The sequence below is a fragment of the Lycium barbarum genome, chromosome 11 (genome assembly GCF_019175385.1).
Source record: "Lycium barbarum isolate Lr01 chromosome 11, ASM1917538v2, whole genome shotgun sequence".
Taxonomy (NCBI): domain Eukaryota; kingdom Viridiplantae; phylum Streptophyta; class Magnoliopsida; order Solanales; family Solanaceae; genus Lycium; species Lycium barbarum.
Window position 1 is genome coordinate 67,385,267 of NC_083347.1, and position 23,033 is coordinate 67,408,299.

General features: G+C 39.8%; 1 long non-coding RNA gene across 1 annotated transcript; it reads left to right on the forward strand.

Moving 5' to 3' along the window:
- Positions 1 to 16,619: 16,619 nt before the first annotated feature.
- Positions 16,620 to 22,799, forward strand: LOC132616716 (uncharacterized). The gene is made up of 4 exons (XR_009573344.1): positions 16,620 to 16,808; positions 17,320 to 17,373; positions 20,292 to 20,342; positions 22,581 to 22,799. It is a non-coding gene; the product is annotated as an uncharacterized LOC132616716 (long non-coding RNA).
- The last annotated feature ends 234 nt before the right edge of the window (positions 22,800 to 23,033 follow it).

Consider the following 23,033-nt stretch of genomic DNA (forward strand, 5'->3'; position numbering starts at 1 on the left):
TTCTAAATAAGCAGGGCTAAAGGAATAGTTACCACGACAAGGATGCTTAGGCCTTGCGAAGATGTTAAGAGACTTAGACCCTCGAAAGGTATATAAAAGAGTAAATGTGCAGCTATGTTAATGTGATTGCCTCGGACATGGAAATGTTTTCCTGAAAGGATGACTTGAGAATAAGACGGATTTGCGCGTTTAAAGTAAAATTTCACGAACTTCAAGGCCAATGCCACCAAAGGAAAAAAGGAAAAGAAAGATGCTAGAGTAGGAAAGGGTAGAAGGATTAATAGTGGAAGAAAGGGTATGGAAATATGGACAAAGTGATGATATAAGCAGAAAGTAAAAAGAAAAACTTAGGATCAAAATTTTCGGTATGAGGTGAGCAGAGTTGGAAAGAAAGGGGAGGAGTAAGATATAAACGAAAACTTCACAAAAGTACTATTGACATACAAGGAGCCCCTTTGAAGGGGGGGGGGGGGGAGACCATATTATGTTAGACTTAGAAAGGAATCACAACATCTTCAAGCGTCAAGAAAGGAAATCTATTAGCTCGAGGCCGGAGCTTAAATATATCGGCATACCAAGAGAATGTATGAAAGGAGGAGAAACGAATTGACAATGAGTATACCGTGAGGGCGACATGAGGGGAAGAATGAAAGACACCGTAAGAAAATGCTTTATGCCGACATGAACTATGATATGATTGGACCATAATTTGAATCCCCCATATCGAGCAAATATTGCGTAGTATCCAAGTACGCAGCGACATGTGGCAAAGAGTAATAAGAAGATGCTTACAAGCTAAGTTTGCAAAGAATGATGGAGAGAAGGATAAGACCTAAAGGATATTTCGGATGACAACGACTATTGTAATAAAAGTACTTACGATTGTCGGTTGGGAAACTTTGAAAGAAAGAAAGAACGCAGTGTTTATGAAGGAGCTAAAAGCGTTCATTAGATACTAGGAAGTAGTTCATGGACCATTAATGATACTGAGCATAAGAATATGCGCTATGAATTTATATGAATTATCGATGTGAAGCGATGCTCGATCATAATTGCAAGGAATCCCCACTGGAGAACCAACAAGAAATAACGAAGGATGAAATGAGCGCCAATACAAACAGATCAAAAAAAAAAAACAAGTATACTTGTGTCGAGAAATGTGAGAGAAGGAATAAAGAAAAAGTTGTAGTAAGAACTCAAGATGTTGGGAGCTAAGAAGTTAGGTGAATTCGGATCATAAATCACCATAAGCGCGACTGGACTGCGAAGGATAATAATTGGCAAAGAAACGTTGCGTACCTATGTTTTGAGTAAATATTCAAAATGAAAGATTAAAACTGGAAAGATAAAGAACGGGTATGAAGGAAAGGACAACTATAAAAAGGACCCTCCCGGAGTATTATGACACCCCATGAAGTCAGTTGAATATTCTAGGACGAATGTTCTAAAGGGGGGGAGGATGTTATATCCTGCATTTTTCGTAATCGGATAATTCAGGATAATTGCGGGAAGTTAAGAGAAGAGTTATATTTTTGATCTTGTTTAATACATAAGATGTTCATGAGAATATTGATGCGGAAATATTAAGGAAGGCTAAGGGAAAAATCAGAAATTAGGAAAAATGGTTTTCATGAATTACAAATTTGTCATGAAAAACAAATATGGGCTTGGACATAAAAAGGCCAAGTTGGCCGTCCAAAAAACAAAAATGGGCCAAGGCCCATGTGGAGATTGAATACAACTAAATAAAAGGGTGGTCCGTTATCATTTTCATCTTTCCCATAAGAAGATTCAAGAAACCTTGAGAAAAAAAAAAAAAGAAGAGAAAGACCACCATTCGGCTAAGCATAGCCAAATTTGGCTCTTGGAAATCTTGATCAGAAAAATTATTTCTTGTAGTATCCCTACTAATCTGAGGGTCCTCTTCAACATGATATAATTATTATAGCAAGAAAGCTACTCTTGGTTGCAAGTTCATAATTCAAGACAAGAAGAAAATCAAGGGGAAAAGGTAAGAATTAGTCTTCTCTTATGTGTTATGGAAGGTTTGTGTATGTTGTAGTGTGTAGAGATAAGTGAAATTCATGAAAATATGGATATAGTGTGGTGGCCGTGTATGTATGTGGTGTGTAGGAACAATGGTTCAATTATTTTATTTAGTGTTTTAGTTGTTGTTGTGGATCCTATGTTGATAATGAAAAGTTGATGATTCTAGTCCAAGTTGTAATTGTTGGAAAATTGTTTTAGAAGTTAAGGTGAATTGAATATAGTGTTCTTGCACATATGGAAAATAATGTTGTTAGTGTGTGAATTGTTGGTAAAGTTCATGAAATTGAAGAAAGAAAATGTGTTGTTATTGTTCTTATTCCATTTGGAAGATTTCGGGTGGCATAGCATATGGGTTGGATTATTTGAATATTGTACGGATTGTTTGAAGTATTCTTGAATATTGTTTGAGTGGCATCGGATTAGTACTAGAATGTATGAGCAAATATGAATTGAACGTAAATGGAAAATCGTCAAAGTTTGTAGAAAGAAGTTGTGAACGTTGGAATGTGTTTTGAATTGATTGTCGATATTGTTGGAATAATTGTTGGCATTGTGTTGCTAAGTTGGCCGAGTTAAGTTCTCGGATTCATTGTTGTATGTTTGGCCGAGTTGAATTCTCGGGGATGTTGCATTTGCAGGGGAAATGCTGCCGAAATTTCGGTAGAATATAAGTGAATTCATTTCAAAGTCTAAGGCAAGTGAATGACAATGAATCTAATGATTATGTTATATCCCGTACTTTCGCATGTTCGGGAAAATTTGAATGATTTTGATTTGCAAGGAATAAGGCCATATGTTGATTTGAATTCACATATGGGTGTGTTGTTCATGAAAAATATTGGTGTGGAAACACGGAGGAAGGCCAAGGGCAAAAATTGGAATTTTTAAAATTAGTTTCGGGAATTACAAAACGAGAATTATTATTATTGGGCTCAAAATAAATAAGAAAATGGAGGCCCAATTTGAAGAAGGTGGCCGGCCAAAGCATGGCCCAAACCCATAAAATGGTCATGCGATTTCCATGTGGTCACTAATCAAAGTATTCATATTATATATATACACTTAGCCATTAGAAGGATCAAGAAACAAAACAAAAAAAAAAAGATGAAGAACAAAGGGGCAAGCCATTCGGCCAAGACCCTAAGAAATTGGGTCTTGGAAATCTTGCTTCCAAAATATTTTTCTTGTGGTATTTGCACTAATTCAAGGTCCCTCTACAACATGGTGCAATTATTTGGGAAGAAAGGGCACTAGTTTCTTCAATGGGACAACATATTTGAGTGAAGAAGTTGAAGAGAAAAGGTAAGAATTCATTCCATATTATTAAGTTATGAAGGTTTGTTTGTGTTGTAGTATATGGAAATGAGTAGAATTCATGAAAATATAGAAGTTTACAAAGTGGGAGTGCATACCCATGTGTGGCCGTGTGTGTATTAATGTGTGCATGTGATGAATGGAAATTTATGTTGTATTCTAGTTGTGATAATTGTGGAAATTGCATTGAGAATGAAAGTGGAATGAATTTGGTTGAAGTGGGAAATGAGTAGGTTGGTCGTGTGATGTTGAAATTGGAATGGAAATAAATCACTTTTGTTTAATATGTTAATTGTGTTAATGTGATGCTTGCAATATAAATGAAGATGAAATGATATAAGTTTGCATTGAAATGGAAAGTAGAAGTCTATGTCGTTTTGTGATGATTTTATGACATTATGAAAATGGAGTTGTTAAGGATATGATTATGATGATCATTGATGGATTTGGAAGGTGGAAACATGTTATGGATATGTATGCCAAAGACTAGAAGTTTTGGATGAAATATGATCTTGGTGGAAAATTGTATATCTTGTATATCGTGTGAATATTTTGTGAAAACGATATGAAATGCTTCTAACCTATATGGTGATGATCTTGATTAGCGATGAATATGAAAATATTGAGCTTAGTTTGGAAGTGTGAAGTCGGAATGGACGTTAGTGCATTATGTCGGAAAATAGAGCTAGTTGCCTTATATTGTGCTATATTGTAATGGTTGTTGACTTTGTTGATGCTGTTGGGTTGTTTTCGCTATTATTTGAGCTGAGATGTTTCTCGGGGATGCTATATTTATAAAGGAAATGCTGCCGAAATTTTGGTAGGCAAGTATGTGCTTAAGTTGGGTCCTTAAGGCTTGAATTTGACAATTGGTAAAAGTGACCATTTGCAGATTTTGGATGAAACGGGAATCGAGTCTGGACGAGCGTAGAGCGCAACTAAGGTATGTAAAGCCTTCCCCTTCATTCTTTGGCATGTCCTAGACATACTAGGTTGAGATTTGAGCCTCGGGGGCAATTCTGCTCATAGAAATCCGAGATTGATTTTTGGTACTATTCATTCAATGCAATTGAACTACAAAAGGTGCATTTTGTTAGAAAAATGGTTAAGCATCCGTAACTTTCACAAATGTAATCCGATCGCTCTGAAACTTTCCTGGGTGACTCCGTAGAGTATAATGTGCGTGATTCATGTCTGCCACCTCGACTTGACCCGAGGTGGGCCCGCTATCCTCGACTTCTCTTCTATGGTCCTGTTTGTTTCATTCTTGTACGATAAGTCAAGGGAACTTATGGTTATTGTTCCGACTACTAAACGGGAGTTATTTTAACTATTCTGAGTTTGATTTAATGTTTATTGAAACGATTGTGGAGACAGAAACCTTGATATCTTCGGAATGGCTTTAGCCAGCTCACTTTTGTCCGGAGCTCACAAGTAGCTCCTGGTTATTATGCTGTTTACTACACGATAGGTGCTATGACCACCTTTATGAGCCTTATAAAATATTTTGACATCTAAACCGTTTTGAAAATCTTACCCTGATAATTTGGATAAACTACTTATCTTCTGTATTTTCTGATATACGATTTTGGCATACCTGAATCTTGTGTGACGCATGATCCTGGCACGTGTGATTTATGTTTGGGAAGTAGTGATTTGGTATCCTGTATGGTTTTTTTCTGTTTTACCGAGTCCCGACCCGGTTATGTGAATATGCGCATATGTGATATTGGCCGCTGGACCCTCGACCGCGGCGTGTCCGACATTGACTGCTGGACCTTTGACCGCGTCATGCCGGACGTGTGGCATTGACTGCTGGACCCTTGACCGCGTCTGCCGCACTTGTGATTATGCCCGACATAGACCGCTGGACCCTTGACCGCGGTATGTCAAAATTGTGGTAGTGACCGCTGGATACTTGACCACGGTATGTATGATTGTGACCGCTGGATACTTGACAGCGGTATGTGTGATTGTGACCGCTGGACCCCTGGCCGCGGTATGTGTGATAATGACCGCTGGGTACTGGGCCGCGGTATGCGTGATGGCGACCGCTGGACTTATGGCCACGGTAAGTGTGCGTTTGATTCTTTTGTATGCATGAAACAAAAATGATTTTCAAAAGAAAGTAATGCATTTTGGCATTCTAATTGCCGTATTCGTCAGCCGGAACCTCTTGTGTGTGACTTGCACGTCAGAGGTGACATTGTGGCATCCTGGTTATTCGTGCACACTCCGTTGCACTGCCTACTGCGCCCCTCATTAAAGGGCTGAAACCTGATATAAATGTATATTATCTGTACTTGTATAAGTTATGATTCTGTATGCATGGTTCTGCCTGTTACACTTCAAGACAGTTGATTCAGAGAATGATTCTGTCGGTGTTGCTTCTGTATGACTGAGCCGGACTATGATTCAGTCGGCTATAGTTCTGCACCCCTAGCTTTGGTTGCGGGTATGTCAGTCGCACTCTGTGCCCCGATCCGCACGATGATCCTGTCAGTTAAGCTCTGTGCCTCTGTTTCATATCACGATTCAGACGGCTACACCCCGTGCTTATGATATATGCCGTGGTCCTGCCCACACACTCTGTATTTCTGTTTCGGACTCGGGTCCGATCCTACCTGTTGTACTTCTATACTTCTGGCTCGGGTTTTGATTATATTGTTACATGGTCGCTTTACATACTCGGTACATTTCCGTACTGAACCCCTGTTTTTCGGGGGCTGCGTTTCATGCCGCGCAGGTACTCCCAGTTGAGGTGAGGACAGATGGAAGATATCCCAGCACAGATGGCAAGCTCCATTTGTTCCCGGAGTGCTGCCGAGTCAAAGTCTGTATGTTATGCGCTCGTAATCTGGTTAGAGACTTTGCAGACAGTGTTGTGGGTGTCGGTTGTCGGTCTGTGTATGTAATGAATTTTGTATGTTCACAAATTTGTTCGGCCTGAGGGCCACGAGAAATAATTTTTCTGAAAGAAAAGTTTTGCTATGTACTTTATTATTTGATTTAAAAAAAATATGACGTGATTTTATGTGCACCAAGAGTCTGAGGGTTCGCTCGGCCCTAAGTAAGGGTCGGGTGCCCATCACACCCTAGTGAGGTCGGGGTGTGACAGATTATGTGAATTCTTTTGTATGTAGACTAGCAAGCTTGGATAAATAAACGTAGCTAATAAGGCGTGGCACAGGTATGTAAGGCTTACCCTTTCTTTCTTTGGCATGATCTGTGTGAAATGAGCAAATGACGTATATGTATGACTTCAAAGAAATTCCTAATCTTAGAGCCACTAGGATGGCAACGTTCTTGATTTCCGTAAGTCGTTTCATATGGTTTGATGCGTAATTATGATTTCCGAAGTTCTATTTGATATGTTCCCGAGTCTGTCTACGATTCTCACGTACTTCTGGGTATGAGTGTGCTTAATATGTTCGAGCCTACTATATGATTGAACAATGAGATGTGCATAAAGAGTTTGGTTCCTAAAAGAGTTCTGTAAGTTCCAATGAATCTTTGACACGTTCTGATACGTACATATGGTTCCAAAAGATATATTTGATTTGACCCATACGATACCCGAAAGGTACTTGATATGATTGTCGCTTCGGTTTTCCAAAAAGGGCTCCTGAAATGTTCGTAGAGCGTTCTGTACTTCAAACGATCATAACTTTCTCATACTAACTCGGATTGGTCCAAAACTTGATTCTGAGGCTTCAGGTGTCGGTAAGTATACGTATCCGTCGAGTCTTAGAATTGATATATGTCGTATATGGATCGGGCCGAACGTTCCTCGGCAGTAATATGTTATATATGGATCGGGCCGTACGTTCCACAGCATTAAATTGATATAGTATGCTATATGAATCGGGCCGTACGTTCCACGGTATTATATTGATACATGACTATCATTTATGACTTATGATGACGGCATACATGATTTTCGTTTAAAAGGGCAAGTGCTTTGATGTTTTAAAGATCATGTTCGATTCTGGTGAATCTCTGTTTCAGTTATGATCCTCAAGTGTCAATTTGCACACCTATCTGTTGACTCTTGATTTATATGCATATAGTTTCTCACTACTCTGTTCGTGCAAGTCTTAATATGTCTATTCACTGAGTCCCAGGCCAGGACATGTTATCGTGCGTATTCCTCTGCATTGTTCACCGAGTCCCTCGTTAGAGGGCCGGGTATGGCATATTTATATGATGATATGACTATGGCACCGAGTCCTTTGATGGGCCGGGTACGGTATATGTGCACATAATTTCTTTTACCGAGTCCCTTAACGGGCCGAGTACGGTATGACTTGAATAATCTTAATGGGTTTCCTTACACTTCATTCACTTGATTTGTGTTGTTGAAGACTAATAATCCTTGAAATCTTGTGGAATAAATGTAGAGAGATGTTTTAGAGAGAAGGGATTAAATGTGGAAATGAAATAATAAACTTGGATCCCTTATTTAATGACTTAAAATCTGGTCTGGAGTGAACAACACAGTGGTCGTAAACTTGGTTTACGGTCCGTATTCCAGTTTACTGACCATCCTTCGTGGTCGTATTTAATCATAACAAAACCAGAAACCCAGGCTGAGATGTGGTGATTTACGGACACATTTTACGGGCCGTAAACCACTTTACGGTCTGTATTTCAGGTTGTATTTAACCATTTGATCATTTGGCAGAAAGTTGATGTTTTGGAAGACAAAATACGACATGGCAGTTTACGGGCCGTATACCACTTTACGGTCCGTATTTCATTTTACGTGCAACTGGCCAAAAAGCAGATCTGCAACTTTCCACATTTTCAGAACCTATAATTATTCATTATGGAGCATAACCTATCTCTTATTGCAATTGCCTTCGGAATCTTACTTAGGGTCGTCAAATGTTATTTCTTACTCATGAAAACATCGGATACTCGTACTCCTCGCGGGTCCATTCACTTGGGCAACAATGGAGGATTTTTCCGAGGTGTAACATTCTTCCCCCCTTAAGAACATTCGTCCTCGAATGTTAAAGTCTTCGGGATTCTATAAAAATTTCGACAGAGTCTCCCCTATAATATGGCACTACCATCCTGTCACAACAACCTATAATATCGATGCCTCTCAGGGCCACAACATAATAGTAATAGAATTTGACCACACACGACCAAAAAGCATAAAAGGAAACATACCTACCTCATGATCTTGATATCTCATCTTGGATCTCCTCCAAGGGCTGAAACAAATGCGGGTATCGGGATCGCATACTTTCCTCCGCTTCCCATGTCATTTCTTCTCATTTACTGCTTCTCCATAAAACCTTGACTGAGGCCACTTCTTTATTTCTAAGCCTCCATACTTGCCTATCTAGTATGGCAATGGGTACCTCTTCATAAGTCAATTTCTTTGTCACTAGCACATCATTTACTGGGAAGATTCTAGTAGGATCTCCAACATATTTTTGAAGCATTGAGACATGAAAAACTGGATGGACTAACTCCAAATCCGGAGGTAGATCTAATTCATAGACCACTTTGCCCACTTTGCGCACAATCTCATAAGGCCCAATGTATCGGGGACTAAGCTTCCCCTTCTTGCCAAATCTCATAACGCCCTTCATTGGCGATACTTTCAAGAACACCCAATGTTTCACTTGGAACTCTAAGTCTCTTCGACGATTATCCGCATAGGACTTTTGATGACTTTGAGCGGCCAACAGCCTATCTTGTATGAGCTTGACTTTCTCTATGGCTTGCTGGACCAAGTCTGGCCCCATCAATTTAGCCTCTCCTGTTTCGAACCACCCGATTAGGGATCTACACTTTCGCCCATATAAAGCCTCATACGGTGCCATTTGAATGCTAGAATGATAACTATTATTGTAAGCAAATTCAATGAGTGGAAAATGATCATCCCAATTACCTCCAAAATCTATCATACATGCTCGCAACATATCTTCAACAGTCTGGATGGTGCGTTAAGCTTGCCCATCGGTCTGCGGATGAAATGCCGTGCTAAGGTTCACTTGGGTCCCTAAACCCTCTTGGTAATACTTCCAGAAATTAGCTGTAAACTGAGTCCCTCTATCAGAGATAATAGATACTGGAACACCATGGAGACTCACTATCTCCCTAAGATAAAGCTCTGCATAATCTTTTGCCACATAGGTCGTTATGACCGGTAAGAAATGAGCTGACTTGGTGAGTCTATCCACAATCACCCATATAGAGTCATACTTACATCGAGAACGGGGTAAGCCTGAAATGAAGTCCATGTTAATCACTTCCCATTTCCAAGTTGGGATTTCTATGGCTTGCAACAATCCACCCGGCTTTTGGTGCTCGATTTTCACTTGTTGAGAATTGGGACATTTAGCTACGAATTCCGCTATATCTTTCTTCATCCCATTCCACAAATATATATACTTAAGATCATGATACATATTCATCACTCTGGGGTGGATAGAATAACAGGAACAATGGGCTTCCCTCATTATTTTGTGGCGTAAGTCTGCCACATCGGGAACACATAATCTGCCTCGACATTGGAGAACTCCGTCTCCTGAAACATCGAATGATGACTCCTCTTTCTGAGGGAGTGAGTCTCTGTACTGCATTAGCATGGAATCTTCGTATTACCGCTCTTTCGCTTCTGCTACTAGCGACGAGACTGCCGAATTCTGAATTGTAGTTCCCCTACTACGTGAGTCCACTACTCGAACTCCTAGGCTAGCTAACTGCTGGAGCTCACAAGCCATTTCTTTCTTCTCTGGTCGTACATCACATAAACTTCCCATATATCTGCGGCTAAGAGCATCTGCTACAACATTTGCCTTTCCGAGGTGATACAAGATATCAACATCATAATCTTTTAGCAATTCTAACCATCGTCGTTGCCACAAATTCAACTCTTTCTGCTTGAAGCCATACTGAAGGCTCTTATGATCTGTATAAATATCCACATGGACACCATATAGATAATGTCTCCATATCTTTAATGCATGAACCACTGCAGCCAATTCTAGATCGTGGGTCAGATAGTTCTGTTCATGTTTCTGTAATTGCCTTGAAGCATATGCAATCACCTTACCATGTTGCATCAATACACAGCCTAGCCTAACACCTGAAGCATCGCAATATACAACATATCCTTCCAATCCCTCTAGAAGTGTCAAGACTGGGGCAGAAGTCAATCTATCTTTCAACTCTTGGAAGCTACGTTCACAAGCATCTGTCCATTGAAACTTTGCCGATTTCTGGGTCAACTTTGTGAGTGGTGCTGAAATAGAAGAGAAACCTCCAACAAATCTTCGGTAATATCCTGCTAAGTCCAGAAAGCTACGAACCTCCGTAGGAGTCGTGGGTTGTGGCCAAGTTTTTACAGCATCAATCTTTTGGCTATCTACTCGAATACCATCGGCTGCAACAATGTGCCCTAGAAATGTTACTGAGTTTAACCAAAACTCACATTTAGAAAATTTTGCGAACAACTCTCGAGTTTGAAGAACTCTAAGGACAATACGCAAATGATCCGCATGCTCTGCCTCGGATCTAGAATACACCAAGATATCGTCGATGAATACAATCACTAACAAATCTAGAAAGGGCATGAACACATCGTTCATCAAATCCATAAACACTGCTGGCGCAATTGTTAGCCCAAAAGGCATTACCCAGAACTCAAAATGACCATATCTTGTCCTGAAGGCCGTCTTAGGGATATCTTTCTCCCTAACTCTCACTTGGTGATACCCGGACCTCAAATCTATCTTTGAAAACCATTTGGCACCTTGCAATTGATTAAATAAATCATCAATCCTCAGAAGAGGATATTTGTTCTTAATCGTCACTTTATTCAACTGCCGATAATCAATGCACATTCTCAAAGAGCCATTTTTCTTTCGGACGAACAATACGGGTGCTCCCCACGGGGACGAACTAGGCCTAATGAAGCCTTTCTCAAGCAAGTCTTTCAATTGCTCTTTCAACTCCTTCAATTCTGTGGGAGCCATTCTATAAGGAGGAATAGATATAGGCATAGTGCCTGGCAGCACATCAATAGCAAAATCAATTTCCCGCTCGGGAGGAAGGCCTGGAAGTTCTTCCGGGAACACATCCGGAAATTCATTCACCACTGGAACTGACTGTAGAGTCGGCGACTCAACTTCTACATCTTAAACTCGCACTAGATGATAAATGCACCCTTTCGTGATCATTTTCCTTGCCTTTAGATAGGAAATAAACCTACCTTTTGGTGATGCCGTATTCCCTTTCCATTCTAAAATTGGTTCTCCCGGAAATTGGAAACGAACCATTATCATCCTACAATCCACATTGGCATAACAAGAAGCCAATCAATCCATGCCCATAATAACATCAAAATCCACCATTTCTAACTCATACAACTCAATCATGGTACGACGATCACAAATCACAATTACACAATTTCTATATACCCGGCTAGCTATTACCGATTCACCCACGGGTGTAGACACCTCAAAAGGTTTGATTGACTCCGGTTCGACTCTAAATCGACCCGCAATATAAGGAGTAACATAGGACAATATGGAGCCCGGATCAATCAAAGCATATACATCATGAGAGAATACCGATAATATACCTGTGACCACGTCAGGAGACGACTCCAGATCTTGGCGTCCAGCCAAAGCATAAATACGGTGCTGGGGACAGTTAGATCTGGGAGCTCTCCCTCTGCCTCTACCATGGCCGACTGGCACCTGTGAAACTGGCCCCATAGGGGGCATAGAAGATGAAGATCCGGCTACTGACCCTGAAGGCTGGGTCCTACCTCTACCATGAACCGAGGGGCAATCATGCATAATATGGCCTGGCCGACCACATGAATAGCAACCATCTGAACCTGATCGGCATTGACCCCAATGCAACTTCCCACACTGGGAACATCGTGGCACGGGCGGCCTCGCCTGACCCGAAGCACCTCTAAACTGGGACCCTGAAGAACTCGGACTCGGCCCTGCACGAGCAGATCTATCAAATCTCTAGCCTGAAAACCGTGGAGGTGCACTGGTCATAGAATAGCCTGAATGCCTGGAAAACTGCTGCTTGTGCCCACCTCTAAACTCACTCATCGGACCCGAAGATCTGGCCCTCTTGCTATGGCCCCTATCTTGCTCGCGTTCACTTCTTTGTTGTTGCAAGCTTTCTTCTAAGTTGTGAGAATGGGCCTGAATGCGCGCAATATCCATACCGTCCTGAAGGGACGCAGTCAGGCATCTATCCATCAAGTATGGCCCTAGGCCTTTCAGAAATCGGTGCACTCAGTCACCCATGTCCGCTACCATGGCCGAAGCATACCTAGCCAAGGAATTGAAGCGGAGACTATACTCTAGAGCACTCATACTACCTTGCCTCAAATTTAAGAACTTATCGGTTCTAGCTCGCCGAACTTCCAGAGGCATATTGTGTCGGAGAAAAGCATCAATAAACTTTTACCATACCGGGGGAAGTGCATTGGCTCCCCGTGAAGCCATCCAAACTGTATACCATTGGATCGAGACATCTCTCAATCTATACAACGCTAACTCAACCGATTCGGTGTCCGAAGCATGTATCAATCGAAGCGTCCTCAACATACCATCGATGAAATCCTGAGGGTCCTCCTTCGGCTTTGACCCAAAGAATTCTGGAGGGTTTAAGGTAATGAAATCACGGGCCCTTGCACTAACAGCCCTATCACCTTGCCCTGTACTTTGCCTCTGAGTCTAGGCAGCAACCAACTGAGTAAGCAAATGTATGGCCTTTTTCACATCTTAGCCAAAAGCGTCCGGTGGAGGAACCGGAGGTGCTGGAGCTGGGGCTGAGGCTCCCTCATGCTCCTCAGTAATAGGCTCTGTCTGGGAGGACTGAGATTAAGCCACATTCTAGGACTCACTTTCCTCTACTACCCGTGGCGGTGCTCTTTCAGCCCGCTTTTCTGCCACCGTCTTGCCCTTTTGGGCTACTGTAGCTTTTCTCTTTCTAGGCATTTCTGAAATACACAACACACGATTAAGGAACAAGAATTTCTTAAATCATAGCTCTATCGCATGATTTTTATGAAGAAAGAAGGTCATTTATTCCTAAAAAATCCGCAGCTTCTTGTTTATAAGTGTGGCACGCAACACACCCATAACCAAGACTCTACTAGACACGGCTCGTAGACACACCCTAGGACTGAACTGCTCTGATACCACTTTTGTCACGACCCGACTACGGGGCCGCGACGAGCACCCGGTGCTATCCCACCCGGGCACCCCTTTACATACATTCACATAACATCTAGGTGAGCCACATAGTAAAACATACGTTTCTATCCATCAATCATACTAGTCCCTTTGGATAACAACCTCTTTATATCATCATAGGCATCTATGCCACATCAATGTACATAGGCCGACAAGGCCAACAAAATGGTATACAAAATATAGGCCGACAAGGCCAAACACATCTAACCACATACACATGTCTACGAGCCTCTAAGAAGAGTATAACATATCACATAAGTAGGACAGGACCCCGCTATGCCCATAATTATGTACACAAAAGAATAAGTACCCAAAAGCTATGGATCGAGCCTGTCTCCGTGTGCACCTGCGTGCATGACGCAGCGTCCACAAACAAAAGGACGTCAGTACGAAGAATGTACTGAGTATGTAAAGCATGATCAACAACAATATAGAAGCATAATATACAACATATGAGACAACATAGGATGGGAGGTAATAATATCGTCGTCATGACACTTACTTGCTTTTCCACAAGGACAACCCAATTCTATTGCGTATCTGTGTACATACATCCATATCCGTACTTATTTACCTTCACATTCATTTTCGTATTCATATTCATGTTCCCATTCATATTCATATTCCTATCGTCTACATCTCATATACATTGCTTATACATAGCCTTTGCACAACATTTACATAGCCTTTGCACAACATTTACATATCCTTAGCATATTCGTACTCATATTGATGTCATATATATATATAGCTTTTGTATAGCGTACCCGACCATAAATGATCGGTGCTTCATACATACTTGGCCAACCAAGGCTTAACGTCATACATACCTGGCCCTACCAAGGCTTCGGGGTTATCCGTACCTTCTGCAGAAGTGTGCGCGCGTTACGTAATCATATACATACTCTATACATATTCATATACATACATTATACCCGGCATCATAAGCTTGGGGTCTTATTATAGCCCTTCATAGGCACACATACATACAATAGCCCGTGGGCATGTTTAGCATCATATTATTCTCATCATCATTACTATCATTAACACTATCTTCGTTTTTATCATTACATCTATCTTATAGGCCTACCCGTCATATGAGGAACTTGGTACAACAATAACGTATCAAGCATCGTGAGATTACTAGCTCGGAAGATCAAATTATTTGAAAAAATCATAGTCTTATAGAAGGGTTAGACGTTTGGCCAAAGAACCATGCCTTATGAAAGAAGGGTTAGCCTTACATACCTTTTCATTCGACTATTTACCACTTGCACGTTCGCTTTCAACGGTTGCGTTTATACCTTCATTAAAGACATACTATCGTTAGAATCGACAAGTAGCACACATGGCTAAAGCTAGAGAAAATCGGACAACATCTCCTTTATTTGTACAACATTCCTCCATATCATAATTCAATTACCAAACGTCAACAATACATTCACAATACCGTAACAATGGCCATTAATCATTTACATTAACCACATTATCTAGATTTCTCAATTCGCTCCCAATTCACCCATATTCATGGTCATATCTCCCGACTTCGTCCATTCATATACAATACCCATTTTCATGATCTTAACATTATTTATAACACATTCATATCACAACACAACAAGAATCATGGTTCAATTCAAACTATATCTCAAAATGTCACTATTCATCATTCATGACCTATTTTTCTATACTCATCTAATGTCCAAGCATTTTAACTCTCAAATATCTTAAACAACATATAAATACCGTAAATCTTACCTTAGATGTTGTAGGAACGAGCCTTGGTCGAAATACTCCACTTGAGCAAAAACCCTAATTTTCCTTCAATAAGATTTTCTTGACTTGAATAATCTTAATGGGTTTCCTTACACTTCATTCACTTGATTTGTGTTGTTGATGACTAATAATCCTTGAAATCTTGTGGAATAAATGTAGAGAGATTTTTTTGGAGAGAAGGAATGAAATGTGGAAATGAAATAATAAACTTGGATCCCTTATTTAATGACTTAAAATCTGGTCTGGAGTGAACAACACAGTGGTCGTAAACTTGGTTTACGGTCCGTATTCCAGTTTACTGACCATCCTTCGTGGTCGTATTTAATCATAACATAACCAGAAACTCAAGCTGAGACGTGGTTATTTATGGACACAGTTTACGGGCCGTAAACCACTTTACGGTCCGTATTTCAGGTCGTATTTAACCATTTGATCATTTGGCAGAAAGTTGAAGTTTTGGAAGCCAAAATACGACATGGCAGTTTACGGGCCGTATACCACTTTACGGTCCGCATTTCATTTTAGGTGCAACTGGCCAAAATGCAGATCTGCAACTTTTCACATTTTCAGAACCTATAATTATTCATTATGGAGCATAACGTATCTCTTATTGCAATTGCCTTCGGAATCTTACTTAGGTTAGTCAAATGTATGTTATTTCTTACTCATGAAAATATCGGATACTCGTACTCCTCGCGGGTCCATTCACTTGGGCAACAATGGAGGATTTTTCCGAGGTGTAACATTAGGCCAAACAAGGCCATAATTGAAACGATCAGCCAAATTAGAATTAATTAAGTCCATGATCGCAATTTTAGGCCCATTAACACAATTTGACCAATTTTTAAACTATTTTAATAAAATGATTGTTTCCTAATCTTATCTATAATTAAAATTTCATCGATTTTGATCTTTATTTAATTATTTATCTGTTTGTATATGTACCAGGTATACATACACATATATATATACACAAACACATATATATAAAGGGTATACACATATATGTATAGACAAGGTACACATGCATATATGTATACACGAGGTATACATATACATGTATACACTTAGTATGTAAATATATGTATAGGGCCTCTTTTAATACCTTTAAATTTGGACCGAGTCCAGCCCAAGCCAGGCTGAGACCCAGCCCAATTGCTTATATAGATTGGGGGGGGGGGGGGGGGGTTATACCCCCTTTATTTCATTTTCCACTTTTTCAAAAACGAACCCTACCCCACTCGTTTCTCTCTCTCCCTCTTCGGTGTAACCTTAGCCGCCGCCTTGAGTTTTCATCTTCTCTCTCCGCCAAAAATGGCAAAGTTGCAGAGTATAGCAGACGAATACAACTATTGCATGTCCGTTATGGTGAAAACATTTAATGTTCCCCTCGATTTCATGATTTTTTATCCGAACACCGTAATAGATCTTTATTTTTACTTATCTTTTCAGATTTCCAGTCAAACTTATGATTTTCTTTTTCTTTTAGGTTATATTGTTTATTGTTTTTTGTGATTTCTTATTGGTCCTTGACCATTGGTTCATATCGACCCAAGAAGGGTTAGATTTGACCACATGTGTGGCCATGCCTTTAGATCTGGGTTGTTGATTTCATTTGTTGAGTGGTTGGTTCTGGAAATGGATTTGTCCCACATCGCTCATGTTAGTCTTGGATGAATTTTTGGGGTTCTATTATAGAACCCCACTCTCACAAAAAAAAAAGAGGTCGAACAATAAGGAGAAAAATAGGCAGATAAAAAATAGAGTAAACAAGAGAGGAAAAGGTTTGAAAGTTGATAAAGCTGAAAAATTTATATTTTTAAAAGCTTCTTAGTAAAATTTTAATACTTAGACTGAAATAGTTGGGGTTTTTCTCAGTTCTAAAAATATTTTCTTACTTTATTTTTGTTTCGCATGGCTGAGTGTTAAGGTTGGAAGCATAAGGCTCCCAAGTCCATTCTTTTCTTGGCTGCGCACACAAAAGGTAACTCTTGATTCATTTTATTTTCTTATTTATAATTTGGCCTAGCCTAAGTGTATTTACATTAGTTAGACTGCTTGATGTTTAATGTTTACTAATGGTGATTCCTATTGTGAAAGGTTGTCCTATCAGTTTGAATGTTATGTTGATACTCACTTAAAATAGGCGGATTGGATTTCATGGTGGCTTGTTTGTTTGTGTGGCTTAAATGTTTCTATGTCAACTGTGAAATAGTATGGTTGAGGTGCCTTGAACATTAATTTTTTTTCTTTTTCTTTCTTAAGTGACTTACTCAGGAAGAATAGAATAAAGTTAGGACTAGTTAACAGTTTACTTCTTTTACCAAGTAATATGAAGATTAAAAAATGGAATCAGGTTCAATTTGGTTTGTGGATTGGTAAACTATTAATGGAAACACCTGTGATCATGTTCTCACTTAGTTTAGGCCAGAATGTGTGCTAATTTGTCTATGTTTTGTAGAAAACCTTAAAACTAATGTGATTAAGGATCTTGAGTATGAAATCCATCTTCTTTGGTTTGACCAATGCTCTAATCTCTTGTCTGAACTTGTTGCTTAAACATATGATGTTCATAACTCATCTTGTATAATCCATGTCACAAGTCCTACATTTGAAAATGGTCTGTCCCTAAGTGTTAAGAAGTTCTGGTAAAAAATGAAAATGAAAGGATAAGCCTTTAGGGACTATAGGACCAAGTCATCACTTAAAGTTAATTAGGATCAATCTAATTAGTCTAATTAGCTAGCAAGATGGTTATTAGTCTGTAACTTGATTAGTGATCACTTTGGGAGTTGAAAGATATAAAAATGGAAGGAGACAATTGTCAAGGATCTGAAAAATATGTTCTGCTATCTCCGATCTCTTCTTTGTTTTTCCCATCCCAATCATTTGTCTTATCTAATTAGTGAAGTAACTTGTGTCATGAAAGTAGACTGGTATGCCATACAATCTTGCATCTGCATTGATATTTGTTCATGAATTGACTCTAGTTTAATAGATGATCCTAGGTGTTCAAATTTAATAGTTTAAAGTATTAGGAGAAGGGTGAAATGAAGTAGTTTGGTCATGTTTTGTCAAGTCTTGAACAGTTTAGGAATTGAGGCTTGCTTTTGGAATGTGAGGTCTGTTTTCTCTTCTTTGTCCATGGATGAAGAATATGGTTTGATAATACTCATGATCATTGATTGTTTAGGCTTAAAAGATGGGGATAAGTAGGTAAGATCTTATAAATCCTATCAGAGTAAAAGAAGAGGGTAAAAAGAAGGAAAAAGAGGGGAGGGAAACTGTAGCAGAAACCTTAAGAAAGGTTAGCTTTAATGTATGAATTGTGTAGTATCCTTTTGGTATATGGGTTCAAGGATAAGAAAAGAGGACAAAAAGTGTAGATGTGTGAGTTAAAACCACTTGACTAATGGGAAAGTCTTTTGAAGACATCTTAGGAGAAGATTGAGAAAGGGTCAGGTACCACTTGCCCCATAGTATCTTTCTTCCCAAAATAAGAGATTGTCATGGCAAGTCCCACAAGTCTATGGGGTGTAACTTGCTACATTTGCACACTTGGTGTTTTCTTTTCCATTTTGCTGAGTTAAATGGATCTTAATGTTATATCCCGTGTTTTCGCGTATTCGGAAAATTTGGAGTAATTGTGACTTGTAAAGAATAAGGCCACATTTTGATTTCATCGGACCTATATGTTGTTGTTTATGAAAAGTGTTGACGCGGAGACATCGGGGAAGGCCAAGGGCAAAATTGGAATTTCGGAAATTAGTTTCGGGAATTACAAAACAAGAATTCTAACAACATGGGCTAAAAAAAAATAGAAAATTGAGGCCCAAATTTATAGGGGTGGCCGGCCATGAAGCTAGCCCAAGCCCATGTTATTAATTTGTCATGTGACTAAGTCATGTGACAAATTAATATAAAAGGAGATAATGTTCAAGAAAATTCAAGAACAATCACAACAATTTGAAGAACACCAAAAAAAAAGGGCATTCGGCCCTAGTGAAAAAAAAAAGATTTTTTTTTCCTAGCCTTTGATTTCAATCCAAAAATCTTGTCTTTCTTGAATTATTAATAAGTTCAAGGCGCTCTTCGACGTGGTATAATTAGTTTAGCGAAAGAACCACGTTTGCGGGAAAGTTGAAATTTGAAGGAAAGGTATGAATTTTATGTTTTATGTTATGGAATAAGTATATATGTTCTAATGGTTAGAATTAGATGAGAATTGTGGACTTGTGATATGTGTGTGAAGCCGTGTGTGTGTGTGTGGTGGTGTATGGCCGCGTGCCATGGTGTTGGTAGAAAGCGGTGAGTTAAATTTTATTTAGTCCGTTAGTTGCGTCGTTGTGACCATTGTGACGCAAATGAAGATTTAACGACTTGAATTAGCCTAGAATTTGCTTGTATGTAATTATGAGAAATTATGTAAATTTTGCATGACTTTTATATAAGTATGGAAGTAAGATTCAAATGTGAATTTGGTTGTTGTTAATGAGTTAGAAAGGAAAACAATGTGAGTTGGAAGTTTCGTTACATTTGTAGAAACATCGGATGGAATATGAAATTAGCGGGATTACTTGAATTCATGAATATTGTTTGGAATGCTATTGAATGTATTTGGATGATCTTGAACTAGCTAATGAATATGGAAAATGTTGATGTTAGTTGGATAATGGGAAGTGGGATAGAAAAGTAGACTATTGTTGATATAATGCATTATTGTGATGATTGTTGGCATTGTTGATGTTGTTGGGTTGTTGTTGCTGCTATTTGAGCCGAGATGATTCTCGGGGGTGCTATATTTATAGGGGAGGTGCTGCCGAAATTTCGGTAGACAACTATGACTTTAAGTTGAATCCTTAGAATCCATAACTTACAATTGGTAACTTTGACCATTTGTAGATTCCGGGCGAAACGGGATTTGAGTTTAAGCGAGCGAAAGACGCACGTAAGGTATGTAAAGCTACCCCATTCCTTCTTTTGGCATGTCCTAAGTATACTAGGTCGATACTTGAGCCTCGGGGACAATTCCGTTCATGGAAATTCGAATTTGAATTTGAGTACTATTCATTCAATCTAATTGAATTAGAAAACCTCACATTTTGTTGGAAATTGATCAAACGTCCGAAACTTTGGTAAATGTAATAGAATCGCTTCGAAACTTCCATTGATGATTCCATAGATCCTAATACTTGTGATTCAGGTCCGCCACCTCGACATGACCCGAGGTGGGCCCACTAATCCCGAGACTCCTTTGTTTGTTCTAATAGGCGTATTTTTGTATAGTGTCGGAAAAAGACTATTGTTTATGACTTTGGCTATGATAGAATAATGTCTTGACTGTCCCTGACGTTCTAAATTACATTTCGAACTATAAATGTAACTTTGGAAGTACTTTCGTGAAATAAATCCTGTATTGACCAATTGTTCGAACTAGTTTGACTAATGAGCTGATACATGATTATATCAAGTTTTATAACTATTTCGATTTATAAATTGTATTAGTCGCTCATGACTCTGCTCGTGCCCCTTTATTACGATATCGTTCACCGGTTCCCGGGCCGGTTATTGATCACGCGCACTATGACAATTCGACCGTATGCCCTTTTGTTGACATGAGTATCCGGGCATAGGTGTTCCGATACAAGTACTCCGCTAGAAGTATTTTGATATAAGTATTCCGATATAAATATTTTGATATAAGTAATCTGATGTAAGTATTTTGATATAAGTATCCGGATAAAGTATTATGATATGAGTCTTCTGAAATAACTATTCGACATAAGCATTCTGAAATAAGATTTCTGATGTAAGTGTTCTATTATAAGTATTCTTCTATGAGTATTCTGATACAAGTACTCTGATGTGAGTATCCAATATGAATGTTCTCTGTAAGCTTTAGCGTCTCCAACTTTCGTATACGACATCGGATTGTTTAGAAGTGTCCGAAGAGGTTCCGGTACCAAAAACGTTCATGATCTTTCTGTATGTACATATGGTTCCAAAAACTCCGTTTGATCTGATTCGTAAGGACATCTGAAGGTGCCTGGTATGACTATGACTCTGATTCTCCGAAAAAGGCTTCTGAAATGCTTATAAAGCGTTCTGTACTTCTAACGCTCGTAACCTTCTCATACTACGTTGGATTGACCTGAAATCTGTTCCAAGCCTCCAGGTATCGGTAAGGACGCTTGTCTGTCGAGTCTTGGTTTCTATGTGTATCTGGTTTCTCACTACTCTGCTCGTGTGAGCCTTAGCATGTCTATTCACTAAGCCGGGCCAGGATATGTTATCGTGCGCTGTTCCCCTATGTTGTCTACTGTGTTCTGAAATAAAACCGTGAGGGGTGGTCTGGGCTGAGCTCGATCCCCAAAGCGGACAGTATCTGCGCTGCATAATCTGATACCAGGCAGACGCGTTGGGAGTGTACTGGGCAGAGCTCGAGCTCCCGAGACTGATCCGTGACCCGTGTACTGGGCAGAGCTCGAGCGGGAAAAACGGGCAGTTCCTGCATGGGATGACCACTGTACTGGGCCGAGCTCGAGGTGGCATACCCCTTGTAGGCGCGTGTTTTGATATGATATGATACGATCTGATATGATATACTCCGGCTGTACGCCGCCTGATACGATACGTTTATGTATGGTGTGACCACTGTACTGGGCTGAGCTCGAGGTGTCACACTCCTTGTAGACATCATATGATTCGCAGGTTACAGCGTTTGATCCGATACGCTACGGCGTCCTGATATGGCATATGACTATAATGTGCAGTATGTGTGATCTGTGTCTGAAAAGTAAGTTCTGATACTCTGTACGTCCTGTATTCCAACCGGTATACTATATCATCTGAGTACTCGGTAAGTCCCGTATTCCTTCTGATATATGATGTCATCTGAGTATTCTGTATGTCATACACTCCGTCTGACACATGAGCTAGGTAGGCACAAGTTGCTTCTGGAAACCCTGTACGTTTGGCAACCTTTTTGACAGGTTATATCGGTTTGTATGATTTGTGATGATCTGTATGATCTGGGTCTGGGGAGTGAGTGATTTGATATTCTGGACCATGTACTCATTCTTTTACCGCTTGTTTCGACTATAGTTCTGATTTCTGTATTCCATGCTTTACATACTCAGTACATATTCCGTACTGACCCCCTTTCTTCGGGGCTGCGTTTCATGCCCGCAGGTACAGACGCTTATTGTGGTGATCCGCTAGCCTAGGGTACACAGTCTGCTGCTTGGAGTGCTCCTTTGATCCGGAGCCCATATGTTCGGTACAGAACTCTCTGTTGTATATGATTTCGTGTTTATGGTTATTTTGGGTACGGCGGGGCCCTGTCCCGTCATATGATTTCGTTGTCTGTATTAGAGGCCTGTAGACATGTATGTGGGTCATGGGTCGTGTTTGGTCAGTGATGTTTACTTGGTTTGTGCCCAGTTTGCCCCTACACTACGTTAATATGATCGATCTATGTTTTATGATATAAATAATGGTTTAAAAGATAGGTTTATAATTTGGGACGCACGAGATTCATAATATATAGGCATAAGTGAGATTTGGTGGGTAAGTATATACGAGTGTCCACGTCGGACACTAGTCGCGGCCTACGGGGTTGGGTCGTGACACTTAAAAATGAAC